Source organism: Pinus tabuliformis, chromosome 3_2, assembly GCF_031772625.1.
Source record: "Pinus tabuliformis cultivar Carrire ecotype Pingquan chromosome 3_2, CPIR1, whole genome shotgun sequence".
Classification (NCBI taxonomy): domain Eukaryota; kingdom Viridiplantae; phylum Streptophyta; class Pinopsida; order Pinales; family Pinaceae; genus Pinus; species Pinus tabuliformis.
Genome location: NC_142302.1, coordinates 141257047 through 141275572, shown reverse-complemented (window position 1 = coordinate 141275572; position 18526 = coordinate 141257047). Strand labels below are relative to the sequence as shown.

The 18526-nt window shown below is 38.5% G+C and overlaps 1 pseudogene; it reads right to left on the bottom strand.

Annotated features, from left to right (window-relative positions):
- Nucleotides 1–629: 629 nt before the first annotated feature.
- On the bottom strand, nucleotides 630–7040 carry LOC149180219 (protein NRT1/ PTR FAMILY 8.3 pseudogene; annotated as a pseudogene).
- Between the last annotated feature and the right edge of the window lie 11486 nt (nucleotides 7041–18526).

The window sequence follows — 18526 nt, the reverse complement described above, 5'->3', positions numbered from 1 at the left end:
CGCCATATATCCATATTCTCCATGACTGCGGTCTCAATGTAAACATGATCCATATATTTCTCAATATATAATATGATGATTTTTTCCTACTGAAAAAAAAAAAAAGTCTTATTTTTACAGTAGGTTGAGGATAGGTTTTTTAGTAAAGGTGATTCAGATTAAATTTTATATGATTGTGCTATGTTTTAGATTTTGATGACTTAAATATTTTTGGGTTGTGGCTTCTTAAACTACAGATTAAGCTGGAAAGATCACAAATAATTTAATAAATAAACAAAATAATTCACAATTCAATAGTTATAGTCAAATCTTATTATTACAATTGGTTTAGGATGTGGGTCTATTTAGTGAAGGCTACTCAGGAACAAATTTTATAGGGTGATTGTGCCATGCTCTGGACTTTGATGGCTTAAATGGCGTTGGGTTGCAGCACCTTAAACCACAGATCAAGCTTAAAAAATCACAAGTAACTTAACTAACAAACAAAAAAAACATTCACAATTCAACGGCTAAAAATTTCAAGTTTTCCCAAAACGAAATCCTAAGTCACATCCTCACATTATATGGCAGTGAAGCAGCACCATTATTAGCGATACTTGTAACAATTCCAATTGTAAGAATTAAACTAAGAAATTATCAACACAAATTCTATCCGAGAGGCTTTTTGACAACACCCTTGGAGCCATGGGTTTCTTAATGCTGTAAGAAACTTGGGGAGACAGAGGTTACTATACATGGAGCATAAGGATTGTATTCAAATTAAAACATCCCTCATCTCATGGACCACATGTTTACTTCTGTATCTACGAGCAGCAGCAACATATAGAGCCAAATTGAGGAAACTCAATGCAGCCCACAGCCAAAAGTAGTAGTCCAGGTGACCTTCATTCAAGTTACTGGGTATCCATCCTACACTCCCTCCTCTGGTGGTGATAAGCATTACAACAATCACTAGCACCGAACTAAAATAGTTACCGAATGCCGTACTAAGATGGGACAGAGCACTGCAAAGGGTACGCATGGCATCAGGGGCCTCTTCATAGAAGAACTCCAACTGCCCTGCCAATACAAATGTCTCTGCAACACCTAACAATACATATTGCGGTATCTGCCACAAAATGCTTAGAGGAACTGGTGTCTCTGTATCATGAACCAGGTTGTGACTCCTAACAACTTGCAACCGTTTGATTTCAAGAATTGCAGCACACACCATAGAAAACATGGCGAATAACTTACCTATACCCATTCGTTGCAACTCGGAGAATCCCTTCTCGTTTCCCTTCCATTTTCTCATTGCTGGTGCGATGATAAAATCATATACTAAAACCCAGAGCATGCAGGTTACACTATTGAACATGTACAGTGAAGCCGCAGGTATATTGAAATGGCCACCAATGCTAGTGTTCATTGTCTTGCCCTGTTCCACAAACATGGTGTGTGCCTGGGCATATGCTGATGTATATATTATAGCTGTTACCCATATGGGCACCATTCGAAGCAATATTTTCACTTCTTCCACTTGGGTTACTGTACAAAGCCTCCAACCATTCAAGCACAACTCACCATTCTTGCTCTCAATATCGCTTATTGTTGCGGCCTTGTCTAAACACCCGCAAATATTCGATTGATTTTGATATTCAAATATCGAAACATTCATATTGGAGTTTTAGTTTCTTCAGAAGAACAGAATTTATTAAATGATCCCTGAGTTAAACACCTGCAAATATTGGATTGATTTTGATATTCAAATATCGAAACATTCATATTGGGGTTTTAATTTCTCCAGGAGAACAGAATTTACTAAATGAACCCTGAGTTTCAGGGACAAAGGAGAATATACAATTGCAAAGAAGAAATTTTAATCCAGGGGGAGGAGAATTACTTGAATTCATCTGTGTAATTTAGTTTTCGACTTCCAGGAACAGAGGATTCCTCCTCGTGTTCCTTCTCATAAAGGAGGCTCTTATCACAGGGGACCTTCACTCGTAGCTTACGCAAAGAGGCAACAATCACTTGACATATTCGTGTGAGGGGACTGCCACCTGGCTTTTGGTGTCTGTAAATAGGAGTACCATAGTAAAAAGCCCCCATAGCAAATCCCATGATTAGAGTTGAAATCCCAAAGCCCAGTGCCCAGCTGATGTCATCTTCTACCCACACCACACCAGTGCTAGAAAGCAGAGTCCCAAAATCACTGACAAAGAAGAACCAATTCAAAAATGAACTCTTCATCATCCTTTCTTTTGGATTGGTGTCATTGAATTGATCTGCTCCAAAAGCTACAATGCATGGCATCAAGCTTCCACTTCCCAAAGCCATCACATAAAGTCCCAAGTAAAATACAATAGCTGGGAGCTCTAAGACACTGATCCATGTCAGTGTGATTAATCCCTGCAATAAAAATAGATATGAGATTTTATCATTATTACATGAGAAAAAGCCAGGCCTGTCTAACTTCGTGGGAAATCTTCGTCTAATTGATATAGGAAGTTACAAAAGCTAAAACTTTAGTTCATTGTTAACTCTGATCTAATCGAAATTTTGCTTTGTTTTCGTGCCTAACTTCAGAATTAAATAGAACCTACCACATATTAAACATAATCAAGTTGAAAATAATTAATATTATTTTGTATTAATGGAGAAATGGTTACACAAGTTGTAACATATCTCCTTAGTTTAGGATTTGTTCCTAGAGTTTAAGAGTTTGGTTGCAACTTCCTAAGTTCTAGTAATGTACTTAATGATGTAATTGCTCATTTGATGCAAGTAGAGTGTACGGAGAGAGTTCTCTTTGTTTTGAGTGCAGTCTCCAGGTGCAGTACTCACCTGTGAGCTGTAACTCCTTCTTTTTCAATTCAAGTCTGATTTTTATCTTGGTATCGGAGCACAGAGTAGGGATAGCCTTAATCTTTTTTTTAGGATGCATCATTGATTACAGAACTGTAGTGGCAGTGGAGTGTACAGAAGCATTCGTAGAATCAGGTGGACTGCAGTAACACGTGAAGACAGGTCTCAGATCACTGATCATCTCTGAGCGCAAGAAAGGGTTGGCGTGGAATCTTCGCGAACAGTCGCGCCATTTTTTAGTAGAAGCAGCAGCTGGCGCGGATTATTAAGGAACAGACGCGCCACTCGGCGCAGTTTTGAGGGTGATAAGCGCGCCAGAAAGTGCTATTGGCGCGGAAAATAAAGTATTAATTGCGCCAATTTTGTAAGGCGCGTCGATTTTGTTTCCGGCGCGGGTATTTCGCTATCGAGAAGCGCCAGCGTCTTTCTCTGTGGAAAATCTGCAATTTTTGCAGATCGGCCTTGCCTGGTGGTGGCACTTTGAAATTTCTGATCTGTTCGGTGGTAGCAGATTGGATTTGCCCGGTGGTGGCACATTAGAGTTCCTGATCTACTCGGTGGCCGCAGATCGGACTTGCTCGGTGGTGGTGCATTAGAGTTCCTGATCTACTCGGTGGCAGCAGATCGGACTTGCCCGGTGGTGGCACATTGGAGTTCCTGATCTACTCGGTGGCAGCAGATCGGACTTGCCCAGTGGTGGCGAATTGGAGTTCCTGATCTACTCGGTGGCAGCAGATCGGACTTGCCTGGTGGTGGCGTATTGGAGTTCCTGATCTACTCGGTGGCAGAAGATCGGACTTGCCCGGTGGTGGCGCATTGGAGTTCCTGATCTACTCGGTGGTAGCAGATCGGACTTGCCCGGTGGTGGCGCATTGGAGTTTCTGATCTGTTCGGTGGTAGTAGATCGGATTTGCCCAGTGGTGGCGCATTGGAATTCCAAATCTGTTTGGTGGCAGTAGATAGGACTTGCCTGGTGGTGGCTAATTGAAGACTTATAGGATCAGAAATTTTATCAATCCAATATGAATAACAGTGATGAGTACTCTCTTAAGCTAGAAAAGACGTGGTCTATTATCAGGCCAGTAGATTATTTGCTCAGGGAGCAGTGGCTGCTGTTTATTTTGATAGGAATCACCATCGCATCGACTTTCTTTATCCTTCAGCCTGGTTTTTTGGCTTCTAATGTTAATGAAAATGGAAGGTTTGTGCCCGACAAACCTCATCGGGTTGTTTATGAGACTCCTGTTTCTCGGTTTGCTCAGTATCATTCGGGTTCGATGGTGAATTCGGGGGCTAAAGTACCCCTAGGTTTGAAGAGAAAGTCCCTGCGAGTTGTCGTGACGGGTGGAGTTGGCTTTGTTGGCAGTCATCTACTTGACAGGCTCATGGCAACATGCGATAGTGTTATTGTTGTCGACAATTTCTTCACAAGAAGGAAGGAGAATGTTTTGCATCATTTTGGCAATCCGAGGTTTGAACAGATAAGGCATGATGTTGTGGAACCCTTATTGTTGGAGGTTGATCAGATCTACCATTTGGCTTGCCTTGATGATGGTCGGGGTTGTAAGTAATTTTGTTGCTCAGGCTTTGCGCAAGGAGCCTTTGACAGTCTTTGGAAATGGGAAACAAACACGGAGCTTCCAGTTCGTTTCTGATCTGGTTGAAGGCCTTATGTGACTTATGGAGGGCGAACATGTTGGTCCTTTCAATCTTGGGAATCCTGGGGAATTTACAATGTTAGAACTAGAACAGGTTAAAGAAGGAAAGGATGACTCTAACAGTGATTGGCACTTTCCATTGCTAATGGAAGAAAACAGTGAGGAAGATGAAGAGCAGGAGTAGAAACAAGAAGAAGAAGTAACAGGAAATGTAATCAATAATGCAAGCCCAGAAAAGGTTGAAATACACAGATTTGAGGTAAGTCCCCTATCAAGGAGATCAAGTAGGAACACTCGATTACCTTCTAAATTGAAAGACTATGCATTAATGTCAAAGTTTTTAAACATTGTAGAACCTGCAAATTATGAGGAAGCAAGTAAATCTTATGCATGGAGGACTACAATGTATGAGGAAATAGAATCAATAAACAGAAATCATACTTGGGATTTGGTTGAATTGCCTGAAGGTAAAACCCCCATAGGATGCAAATGGTTGTATAAACCAAAAATAAATGCAGATGGGAGTATAGAGAAACTTAAAGCTAGACTGGTAGCAAAGGGTTACTCACAGAAAGAGGGAATAGATTTCGATGACACCTTTGCTCCTGTAGCCAAATTAAACACCATTAGAATGCTAATTTCCTTAGCAACAAAACACAAATGGCAGCTACACTAGCTAGATGTTAAGTCTGCATTTATGAATGGTGACTTGAAGGAAGAAATTTATTTAGTACAGCCTGAAGGTTTTGTGAAAAATGGGCAGAAACATCTTGTGTGTAAATTGAAAAAGGTATTTTATGGTTTAAAGCAGGCACTTAGGTCGTGGTATGAGAAAATTGACTCATTTTTTGTACAACATGGCTTTCATAGGAGCTTGAATGATTCAAATCTGTATACCAAGTTTAATAAACAAAGGCAAATGATTTTGATTTCTTTGTATGTAGATGATATGATTGTAACAGGGAATGCTAACAATCTGATCAAAGAAATCAGATGTCACAAGTGCATGAGATGGAAAGACTCTGGACAAACTTTTCTCACTCAAGGGAAGTATGCCAGACACTTGCTGGAAAGGTTCAGAATGGAGTAGTACAGATCAACAGCAACACTATTACAGCAGAACTTAAAGTTGAGTTGTGACGACGGTACTAAAGAGGTGGATGCAACCATGTACAGACAGCTACTTGGCAGTTTGATATATCTAACTACAACTAGACCAGATTTGGCATATTCTGTTAGTGTGTTGAGCCAGTTCATGTCCAAACCACTCAAAAGTCACTGGGTCGCAGCAAAAAGTGTGTTGAGGTATATTAGTGGTACTAGTAATAATGGCATTTTGTACACTGACACTTCTGATGTTATTCTAGCAGGTTTTTCAGATTCCGATTGGGAAGGTAACTTGAATGATCAAAGATCTATCACAGGTTACGCATTCAGCATTGGATCTGGGGTCATAGCATGGAGCAGCAAAAAGCAGAGCACTGTAGCTCTGTTTCATCGAGAGAAACTACAGTCAAAAGAGATATGTGTTGAATATTGTAAAACTTGTGATAACATGGCTGATATTTTTACTAAGCCTCTTGGGCGTGTAAAGTTTGAATTGTTTAGAGGGATGCTAGGAGTTCAGGATAATCCTTTCTCCATTAAGGGGGGGAGTTGAAAATAATTAATATTATTTTGTATTAATGGAGAAATGGTTACACAAGTTGTAACGTATCTCCTTAGTTTAGGATTTGTTCCTAGAGTTTAGGAGTTTGGTTGCAACTTCCTGAGTTCTAGTAATGTACTTAATGATGTAATTGCTCATTTGATGTAAGTAGAGTGTACGGAGAGAGTTCTCTTTGTTTTGAGTGCAGTCTCCAGGTGCAGTACTCACCTGTGAGCTGTAACTCGTTCTTTTTCAATTCAAGTCTGATTTTTATCTAATCAGAGACAAGATCATTAATGAAACGTTGCTTATACCTTAAATTCATTATCAAATTTGTTTAAAAATAAAAAGCCCTTACAAGATATAACCTAGTCCCAATAGAAAATTCATTTGAAGGCCATGAAGTTAAAAGGGGCTTAAAAAGGGTAGGAGATGATTACAATGAAATAGAGCGTGGAGGCAATAGCCATGGTGGTGTAGCACCCCAGGTATGCATCTACAGTTATTGCTCCGAGAATAGGTGTGAGATTGCATGTGCCTAACCAGGGGGTTGAAATATTTGCTGCCACAGCATTGCTCTTCTTCAGTTCTCCACTCAAACAAGTCACTAAATTTGTGTCCACTCCATAAAATGCCATCCGTTCCCAGAACTTGGCACCTACAATACAATGGAATTTGGAGTGGAGAAGACGAAGAGAAAGAATCAATAAGCAGCAGTTGAAATGAATGAAGATGGGCAGTGAAATTTTGGAATTAGTTAGAAATGAATAGGGAAGAGGACCTAGAATGAAAAGGGATCCCTTCCATGGCCACCTTCCTTTAGTATTGCCGCTGTTGTTGGGATGTTGTAGCAGAGGGACTTCCAGTGCCTCCAGCGGCTCAGCCATATTGTTAATCGGGGGTGTCTACTCAAACTGCAAGTATGGTACATATGGTATGACTTCATCCATTAAGAAGACCTGGAAATTGTTTCAATTTGAGAGCAACCACATACTTGGATGCACAGTGAGATTGGGTTTAACCTTCTTTCTAAATAAAAGTTAACAATAAGATTGGTTTATTTTAGTTTTCCTCACTAAGTGGTATGGTAGATGACTCTTTGCTTTTACTTGTTTTATTGTTTTCAAGCCAGGGTAGAATAAACACTACTGCAAATCGATTCCAAACACCAAAACTCCAAAGATAAAACAAATTTCACATCATGGGCCACAAAAACCATGGCTTCAACACTTTCTTCAGCGAAACTGGAGCTGAAAAGCATGTCCCCCGTGCTGTATTGGAAGATCTGGAGCCCATTGTCATTAACGAGGTACTTACCGTAAGCTTTTCCATCCTAAACAGCTTATCAGCGGCAAGGAAGATGCCGCCAACAACTTTGCCTGTGGTCCTCTGGTGGCAAGGAAATTGTGGACCTCTGCCTGGACCGTTCTAGTCTTCAACGATTCTTGATGGAATGATCAATATTGTTTTTCAATGTGATAAACTTGATATAACTAGAGAGTTGCAAGCTTGAAAATGGTTTCCTTTGAAGTGCAACCATTTTTTTCATCTCCCAAGTTGGCACTTGATCACTGTAATCATCCCCTATCTGATCATTCTTTGGGAGTCTCCTCACAAAATAGAGATGAGGACTCATCAGTTTTGATCCTCCCTCATCTAATAAGGTGTACTGGATTACCTCGATGGTGGAATGATTGATATTGCTTTTAAATGTCTCATTAAGTGTTTTTACCAATTTTTATAATAATAAAATTATTTTAAAATACAAATATTAAAACCCAGCAAATGTATTCTAAAATTCTATTCCTTGTTCAGTGTTTTTACCATTTTTTATAATCGCATAATAATTTAAAAAGGAAACAAAGAAACCCAATTCTAATCAATCTCAATTTTTTTGTATGTATGTTCCCAAGTTTTTATATTGTTGTCAGAAAACAAATCTAAGTGAGAATCCTAAATCGACTTTCATAAATATAATATATAATTTTTATTTTTGTTTTTTTGTTTTTTAATTAATGAAAAATTTATTTTAAATAATTTTAGCCGGGAAAGAGGTAGTGGAGAAGTAATTCCAAAAACTATATTTTTATTTTTTATTTTTTGGTTATTTTCTTTAACAACGACTATATTAATGGCCTTGGGTTAAGTTCCTTTAGGTTAATTTTTTGTGATTTTAATTAAAGTTTTATGAAAACGCTGAATAGTTTTATTTTTTCGTAATATTTTTTATTTTTTATTTTATTTATTTATTTATTTTTATTTTTATTTTTATGTTTATTTTTATTTTTATTTTTTTTCTAATTTTTGAAAATCTTTTTTTTTTAATTTTTTATTGGTTGAGCGAATTTTGATGTGACATAATTTTTTTGGTGGAGGGTGATTTAATTTTAGTTTTTGTCAATGCCTAACAAATCATTTTAAATTAGAAAAAAAAACTAATTTTGTAAATGGCCATTCTGTCAGTGAGTGCTCTGACAGTGACACTGATGTCTCGAACTATTGGTGCTCTGTCCATGTCCTTTATGAAAGTGAGGGGGTAGGGGAGGCGTTTATATAATTGTTTTGAAAACAAATTAAATAGAACCCACCCCATATATGACCTAGTAGATGATAATGCATATATGACCTAGTAGATGATAATGCATCTATTTTGATAATGCATCAATCCTTCTTTATGAATCTCATATAAGTATGAAACCCCTATGCTCAGATTCTGTTGTTATGACCTGTAGATTTCATATTTGTGATATGTTTGATGAAATGCCTATCATGGCTAGTAGGGGTCTGGTTAATTCTTTGTACCAATGTTTGCATTAGTAGCTTTACTTCACTCTTATTTATCATTTCTGGAAGTTCCATGAAGTTCTGGGCAGAGGCATGAGACCTAACCCTGAAAAAGTGGCACATAATTTGAGTTTGTTGGCTCAGAAATACCTGAAAAAGGCCATAGTCGCATGCATGCCTTGTTGTGGGAGTGACTAGAGGGTCTTAGTCACATGCATGGCTTGTAATGGGAGCGACCAGGGGTTTAGCTCAACAAAATGACAAGTTGTCTCAGGGGTTGGGCACCTAGAAGGGTTGGTTGTCTTCTGAAGGGTCTATAGTTCCTAAGTAAGGTCAGATTGGTTTTGATTTGTCAGTTCCACTTCCTTAACTATACATAGGGAGTTGAATCACATCATAGTAGCATCTCGTCACATGTTCACCCCAGTGGACTAGTTAGCTTGGGTAAATGTGGGAGGAGGGTGTTACACATAAATTACTAGAGGATCTATCGAGAAGGATAGAGGTTTCCTAGCATAACAAAAGGCTCAAGATCAGCAAGAAGGTTCTTGGAGAATAGGTCCATGAAAAAGGACTCCCCCTCTGAGGTATCAAACCATATTTCTTGGTGTATGTTACTGTTGTGGAAATTTTGGACATAATTTGTAAATTGTCAAGCCTATGATAGGAGAAGAAGCAACTTTGGAAGGTCTGTCAGAAATGAATATCCCAAAAAATCTCGGAAATATTACATGCAAAACTATAGTAGGTTTGGATGTTTAAGCAATGAAGTAGAATGCCATAAATTAAACAAATTTGGACATTTGGTTAAATATTGTAGGCTAACCGCTCCCCCAAGCGAATCATAGCAGAATCAAAATGCTCAGGTCTAGAGGAAGTAAAATGAGAGATGTGCAATTGCCCTAAAAGCTCAAAGTAAGAATAATGTGTGGTATGTTGATAGTGGTTTTTGAACACATATGAATAGAGACAAGAATAAATTCATATCTCTTAAAGAAGGAAAGGATGGAATAGTGTCTTTTGCGAATGACAGATCTGCAAATGTTATAGGAACGGGAACAGACAAGCTAGGAGGCAAGGATGCTACAACAAAGGATGTGCTTCTCATTGAAAATATGAATCACAGTCTGTTGAGCGTAATTCAAATGTGTGATCAGGGATAGGGACACACATTGCTCTTTGACTCAAATAAATGTGAAATGAGGAGAGAGAAATTCGACAAGCTGGTGGCAATTGCAACTAGGACTCTGAATGACATATACAATTTGGACGAGACTTTTGACAGAGGTTGTTTCTTTGCAAAAGAATATCTAAGTTGGCTTTGGCACAGAAGAATGGGACATATAAACTTTGAGAATCTTGTCAAAATTAGTAAAAAGGAGGTTTTGAGAGAAATGTCACAGATCTCAAAACCAGCCAGCACTACATGTAAACATTGCAAGCAAGGAAAATAGACAAGGGTTGAATTCAATACCAAGGAACCTTCAACATCAAAGCCATTAGGACTAGTACACACCGATCTATGTGGACCGATGAAGACTAAAGGACTAGATGGTGAAGATTACTTCATGCCAATGATTAATGATTATACGAGGTTAACAATAGTATGTTTTTTAAGAAAAAGTTACGACTACCTCTCATGGAAATGGTCATACGTTTGAATGACTTACTTAACGCAGTTGAATCCCAAAAAATGATATCTAATATAATGCACTGCGTAATCCCCCATACTTAAATTCAAAAAGAGTCAAGGGATCTCTACTTGAATGGTTCATGAGGCACAATACTTGCTAAGGTTTTGCAAATGGGGTAGCAAGCCAAGTGGGCTTGATTGTGGAAAAACTCCACAGTTAAGCGCGCTTGAGCCAGAGGAGTTCTGGGATGGGTGACCTCCTGGGAAGTCCTGGTTACCGGGTGCAAGCCCCGGAAGTGATGATTGATGCTATGTGATTCGTTCTCCACATTTCACTAGTTTCAATCCCACTTCTTCACCCCTGTGAGCATCACCCGATGCAATGAGTGCTAAGTGAACTATTCAAATAATCATGAGAAATTAGTCAGTTACGACTACCTCTCATGGAAATGGTCATACGTTTGAATGACTTACTTAACGCAGTTGAATCCCAAAAAATGATATCTAATATAATGCACTGCGTAATCCCCCATACTTAAATTCAAAAAGAGTCAAGGGATCTCTACTTGAATGGTTCATGAGGCACAATACTTGCTAAGGTTTTGCAAATGGGGTAGCAAGCCAAGTGGGCTTGATTGTGGAAAAACTCCACAGTTAAGCGCGCTTGAGCCAGAGGAGTTCTGGGATGGGTGACCTCCTGGGAAGTCCTGGTTACCGGGTGCAAGCCCCGGAAGTGATGATTGATGCTATGTGATTCGTTCTCCACATTTCACTAGTTTCAATCCCACTTCTTCACCCCTGTGAGCATCACCCGATGCAATGAGTGCTAAGTGAACTATTCAAATAATCATGAGAAATTAGTCAGTTACGACTACCTCTCATGGAAATGGTCATACGTTTGAATGACTTACTTAACGCAGTTGAATCCCAAAAAATGATATCTAATATAATGCACTGCGTAATCCCCCATACTTAAATTCAAAAAGAGTCAAGGGATCTCTACTTGAATGGTTCATGAGGCACAATACTTGCTAAGGTTTTGCAAATGGGGTAGCAAGCCAAGTGGGCTTGATTGTGGAAAAACTCCACAGTTAAGCGCGCTTGAGCCAGAGGAGTTCTGGGATGGGTGACCTCCTGGGAAGTCCTGGTTACCGGGTGCAAGCCCCGGAAGTGATGATTGATGCTATGTGATTCGTTCTCCACATTTCACTAGTTTCAATCCCACTTCTTCACCCCTGTGAGCATCACCCGATGCAATGAGTGCTAAGTGAACTATTCAAATAATCATGAGAAATTAGTCAGTTACGACTACCTCTCATGGAAATGGTCATACGTTTGAATGACTTACTTAACGCAGTTGAATCCCAAAAAATGATATCTAATATAATGCACTGTGTAATCCCCCATACTTAAATTCAAAAAGAGTCAAGGGATCTCTACTTGAATGGTTCATGAGGCACAATACTTGCTAAGGTTTTGCAAATGGGGTAGCAAGCCAAGTGGGCTTGATTGTGGAAAAACTCCACAGTTAAGCGCGCTTGAGCCAGAGGAGTTCTGGGATGGGTGACCTCCTGGGAAGTCCTGGTTACCGGGTGCAAGCCCCGGAAGTGATGATTGATGCTATGTGATTCGTTCTCCACATTTCACTAGTTTCAATCCCACTTCTTCACCCCTGTGAGCATCACCCGATGCAATGAGTGCTAAGTGAACTATTCAAATAATCATGAGAAATTAGTCAGTTACGACTACCTCTCATGGAAATGGTCATACGTTTGAATGACTTACTTAACGCAGTTGAATCCCAAAAAATGATATCTAATATAATGCACTGCGTAATCCCCCATACTTAAATTCAAAAAGAGTCAAGGGATCTCTACTTGAATGGTTCATGAGGCACAATACTTGCTAAGGTTTTGCAAATGGGGTAGCAAGCCAAGTGGGCTTGATTGTGGAAAAACTCCACAGTTAAGCGCGCTTGAGCCAGAGGAGTTCTGGGATGGGTGACCTCCTGGGAAGTCCTGGTTACCGGGTGCAAGCCCCGGAAGTGATGATTGATGCTATGTGATTCGTTCTCCACATTTCACTAGTTTCAATCCCACTTCTTCACCCCTGTGAGCATCACCCGATGCAATGAGTGCTAAGTGAACTATTCAAATAATCATGAGAAATTAGTCAGTTACGACTACCTCTCATGGAAATGGTCATACGTTTGAATGACTTACTTAACGCAGTTGAATCCCAAAAAATGATATCTAATATAATGCACTGCGTAATCCCCCATACTTAAATTCAAAAAGAGTCAAGGGATCTCTACTTGAATGGTTCATGAGGCACAATACTTGCTAAGGTTTTGCAAATGGGGTAGCAAGCCAAGTGGGCTTGATTGTGGAAAAACTCCACAGTTAAGCGCGCTTGAGCCAGAGGAGTTCTGGGATGGGTGACCTCCTGGGAAGTCCTGGTTACCGGGTGCAAGCCCCGGAAGTGATGATTGATGCTATGTGATTCGTTCTCCACATTTCACTAGTTTCAATCCCACTTCTTCACCCCTGTGAGCATCACCCGATGCAATGAGTGCTAAGTGAACTATTCAAATAATCATGAGAAATTAGTCAGTTACGACTACCTCTCATGGAAATGGTCATACGTTTGAATGACTTACTTAACGCAGTTGAATCCCAAAAAATGATATCTAATATAATGCACTGCGTAATCCCCCATACTTAAATTCAAAAAGAGTCAAGGGATCTCTACTTGAATGGTTCATGAGGCACAATACTTGCTAAGGTTTTGCAAATGGGGTAGCAAGCCAAGTGGGCTTGATTGTGGAAAAACTCCACAGTTAAGCGCGCTTGAGCCAGAGGAGTTCTGGGATGGGTGACCTCCTGGGAAGTCCTGGTTACCGGGTGCAAGCCCCGGAAGTGATGATTGATGCTATGTGATTCGTTCTCCACATTTCACTAGTTTCAATCCCACTTCTTCACCCCTGTGAGCATCACCCGATGCAATGAGTGCTAAGTGAACTATTCAAATAATCATGAGAAATTAGTCAGTTACGACTACCTCTCATGGAAATGGTCATACGTTTAAATGACTTACTTAACGCAGTTGAATCCCAAAAAATGATATCTAATATAATGCACTGCGTAATCCCCCATACTTAAGTTTGAAGTGGTTGAATGTTTCAAAGTATATAAGGAAATGGTTGAAAATGAAATTGATTTGAATATTAAATGTTTGAGATTGGAAAATGGTGGATAATTCACATTCAAAGCATTTCAACACTTTTATGAGGAACATGTAATATAAATACAATTTTCAGTAGCTAGGACGCCACAACAAAATTGAGTCATCGAAAGGAAAAATATAATAGTAAAAGACATGGCTAGAACAATGTTGAATGATTCAAAATTGGACAACAAATTGTGGTTTCAGTGATTTGATACAACAATGTACATTTTGAAGAGAGGTTTTCTTAGAAGTAATTTTGACAAGACTTTGTATGAACTATGGAAGGGAAGAACACAAAATTTCAAACATTTTTGAGTCTTTGGAAGCAAATGCGACATTAAAAAGGAAGACCAGAAGATAGGAAAATTTGACTCCAAAGTAGATGAAGGTATATTTATTGGCTACTTACACAAAAGTAAAGCACATAGATGTTATAATCAAAGACTCAACTGGATAGTTGAAAGCATCAATGTAACAATTGCTGAAGCTCATGGACAAAATATTGAACAAGGAAGCTCATATTCAGGCGAGCCAGAGACACGTGAGACATAACTAGAAAAAGTCAAAGAGGAAGCCCAGAAGCAAGTGCAATAAAATGATGAAACAATTTCCAACCAAGAAGAGATGAGAAATGAATAGAATGAACCTTCTAAGACTCCCAATAAATGGTATCAAAAGAACCATCCTTCAAACCAATTCATTGGGAACATTGATGAAGCTATAGGAACTAGAAGAAATCGACAGCTGCACACGCCAAAACAACCATATCTTGCACTCTTGGCCACATTTGAGCCTAGAAGCTTTGAAGAGGCTAGTCATGATGAACATTTGGTAGTGGAAATGAATGAAGAATTGGATCATATTGAAAATAATGATACTTTGGAACTGGTTCCATGACCAAAGGACAAAAATGGCATTGGGACAAAGTGGGTTTTAGGAACAAGTTGAATGAGGATGGATAGGTTACCAGGAAAAAGACAAGATTGGTCTGTAAAGGGTATGCATGGATTGAAGAAATATATTTAGAAGATACATTTGCACCCATTTCTAGGATGGAAGCCATTAGAATTTTCTTGGCCTACGCATGTTCAAGAAAGATTAAGGTGTATCAGATGGACGTAAAATCATCCTTTCAAAATGGAGAATTGGAAGAAGAAGTTTATATAGAACAACCTAAGGGATTTCTGCTCACCAAAAATAAGGATTATGTTTGCAGGTTGAAGAAGGCATTGCATGGTCTCAAACAGGCTCCTAGAGCTTGGTATGCCCATCTTGATAGGTACTTGCAGAAACAAGTGTTTAGGAGAGGAAATGTTGATAGCAACCTTTATGTAAAGGTTGAGCACAACAGTTTGAATATCATTTAAGTATATGTGGATGACATTATTTTGGCAGCGATGATGACAGGTTAAGTAAGAAGTTTGCATCAAATATGAAAATTGTGTTTGAGATGACATTGCTTGGTGAGTTGAATTTCTTCTTGGGACTTCAAATATCTCAAGAGGATAAGGGCATATTCATCTGTCAAACCAAGTATATCAAAGAAATGTTGAAGATATTTCAAATGGAAGATTGCAAACCGGTCAATAACCCATGGTGATTGGTTGCAAGTTGAGCATGGATGATATATCCAAAGATGCAGACCAGAGAATGTATAGATATATGATTGGAAATATAATGTATCTGATAGCTTCTAGGCCAGATGTGATGTATGCAAGGGGATAAGTGGCACATTTCCAAGTAGCATAAAAAGAATCCCATGTTGTTGTAGTAAAGAGAATATTCCAGTATCTCAAAGGAACAACGAATTGTGGTTTATGGTATCCAAAAGGGAAGTATTTAACCATCATAACTTACATAGATTCATATTGGGCAGGTAATATTGATGATCGTAAGAGTACTAGTGAAGTTTGATGAGACCATTCCGATGTATTGCGACAACAATAACATCATAAGGATCTTCAAAAACCTTGTCATGCATTAAAAGACAAAACATATTCCTATCAAGTATCACTTTGTTCGAGAATAGGTTGCGGAGAAAAACATAAAGGTGGAATATATTGGGACAAAGGAGAAAATAGCTTACATCTTCACCAAAGCTTTACTGCATGACACATTTGAGTATCTTCAACAAAAACTTGGGATTCTCCCAACTTCCCATTGAAATGCTTCTTATTCGACCAAGCAAATAGGGGGAGCAAAGGCAAGTTAGAAGTACACTGGGAGTAGTGGCATATTGTCAGTGGGATTCACTCTTTTCCACTAATGTAAAGTGGGGAAGAAAGCAGGCCAGGAAGCTTAGAGGCATGTAGTCATGTGGAGTAGTGATCGCAAGGGGAGTATGTGTGTTTCCATCAATGACAAAGGGGGATATTGTTGTTTTGTGGTTGTCATTGATGTCAACCTAAGAAGCACTAGGAGATGCCCCACCTTTGTCAACCAAAATGACATGGAAAATCATGGTGTTTCAAGTCTAGACCATCACTGTTTGATTCTCCTCATCAAGCTAATTTCAGTGGTATGTGGTATGCCCTGAGTTCTCTCACAGTTTGTGAATTATGATAGTTTGAAGATGAAGAACCCAATTTGTGAGTGAAAACCCCAAAAAATGATGACGTGACACCCTATCATTGGTCAAATCCTGAAGATGAGATTTTCATAAAAAATTCTATGGTTAAACTATTTCATAAAAGGTCTCAATGATTATTTTTGAATTATCAAATCAAGAAATGGTCTTTGAATTTAAGTAAAATTAAAACCTAAAATCCAAAAGGTGGAACGACCTCATTTTTTCAACCTCAAGCTTCTAAAATTCAAATTTTAATTTGTGAATCTCCCTCCAAAAGGTGAAATTCGGCTACCCTTAGAAGCTACTCAACTAACTACATAAGGACACATGATTTCACCTCCAAAGGCATGGAATTAAATGCACAATCTTTGCGATTACCTTTTGCAATCCATTTGGGCCCCATGGAATACTGAGACATCAAATGAGAGGCCTATTTGAAGAAGTTTTGTTAAGAATTGGTTATGATCTGCTAATATTTTCACTGGATTCTTTTCATCTCTGTTGCAAGACAACGAAGGATAAAGGGTTTTTTTTGTTTGGCTTTGTCGAGGGATTTATTGGGTGACCTACTGCAGGTAGAGATCAAATATTATGTGTTGAATTCTTTTGTGATCTCAGTGCTTGTTAAGGCAAACGAAGTAGAACATTGATATACAAACTTCATATCTAATGGGGAATCAACTTTAATGCTAGGATTATCTCTGCAACATCTACAAGTATAAGGGTTCTATGAAGTATAAGGGTTCTATGAAGGATGTTTGCAATAAGGATTTCTTTGAAGGGACTAAGGCAACATTGAAAGTATCATCATCATCTGTTTGTAGCATGTTTATAGACAGAGCAGTGTTTGACATCATCACATTTGTCAAGCATATAATCTTCCAACAAGAATTCACTCAGTGAGGGTTGAAGTAGAACTAAGTCATTAACGCAAACAAGGGTTTGAACAAAGGGATGGTTGAGCAGCTTGGGCACTACATGATCCAATAGACAGGGAATTATTGAACATCAACATTTTGGGCTACATTAAACAAGCAAGAGTCTTGAAGTAGGGTTCTCATCACCTTATGGAATTAAGTGTTTTGTTGGGAGTTCACTATCATATTAATATAGGTGTTCATTATAAATGGGTCATTATCCCTAGTACGAAAGCCCATATTGATTTGTAGAAGTTTATTCATTATAATTGGGTCATTGTCCCTAGTACGGGAGCCCACAATAGTTGATTTGATTTATTATCATTTTTAGGGAGGTTGAGTGGTGCTAGGCAGGTGGTTGAAGTTACCTTCAGGTTGAATCCTGAAAACACTTCAGGCTGGTAGGCTGGCAAGTTGGAGCTTGTTAGGGTGTTGGAGCATCCTTTTAGCATTGGCTGATAAAGCCATGTGTTGGAGCATCCTTCTAGTTGGCGCTGGAAAATTGAACGCTTTTCTAGAGTACTAGGGAGTTGGGGCTTCCCTTTTTAGTTGGAGTTGAAGCATTTGATGTAATCATAAAATTATTAGAAAAGTGTTCAGTGGTTTTTGTCCCGAAGGGCGTTTCCACCTAAAACTTTGTTGTCTATTGTCTATTGCATGTTTATGATTTGAATTAATGCTTTGAAAATATTAATAAGTTACTAATTGATAAGAAATTCTGATTAACATGCCCCCACACACACCTCTCAGTGTTTCCAATAGTTACTATAATTATGTCAAAAACATTAACCATAGAACTTTGTTCTTAAGGGTTTTTATTTATTTAAAAAGATTTTGTAAACTTTAAAAGAAAAGAGATAGAGCAAAAGAGAACTATATCCTTTTAAAAAATAGATTTATTAAAATAGTGGAGAAGGTTGAGCTTATCCATTTATCAACTCATAATTATTATTAATTCTCTTTAAATTAAAATGTAAATTTAATTTACAAAATGAATAAAAACGTATACTATATTTTTGTAAGTCGAAACTTTCTATTAACTGAAAATGTAAATATTTACATAGCTATTCCTTAGGATCCTATGGGTCTCACCCCAACCAAGTTTGTTGACCATTGCTACCAGACCATAACAAATAGTCCAAAAAAGACACAATATATCCTACCATAACCGAAGAGGTAAAAAATGCCAAAATACTAACATAATAAACAAAACACCAAAAGACATAATCAATCACCAGAGTT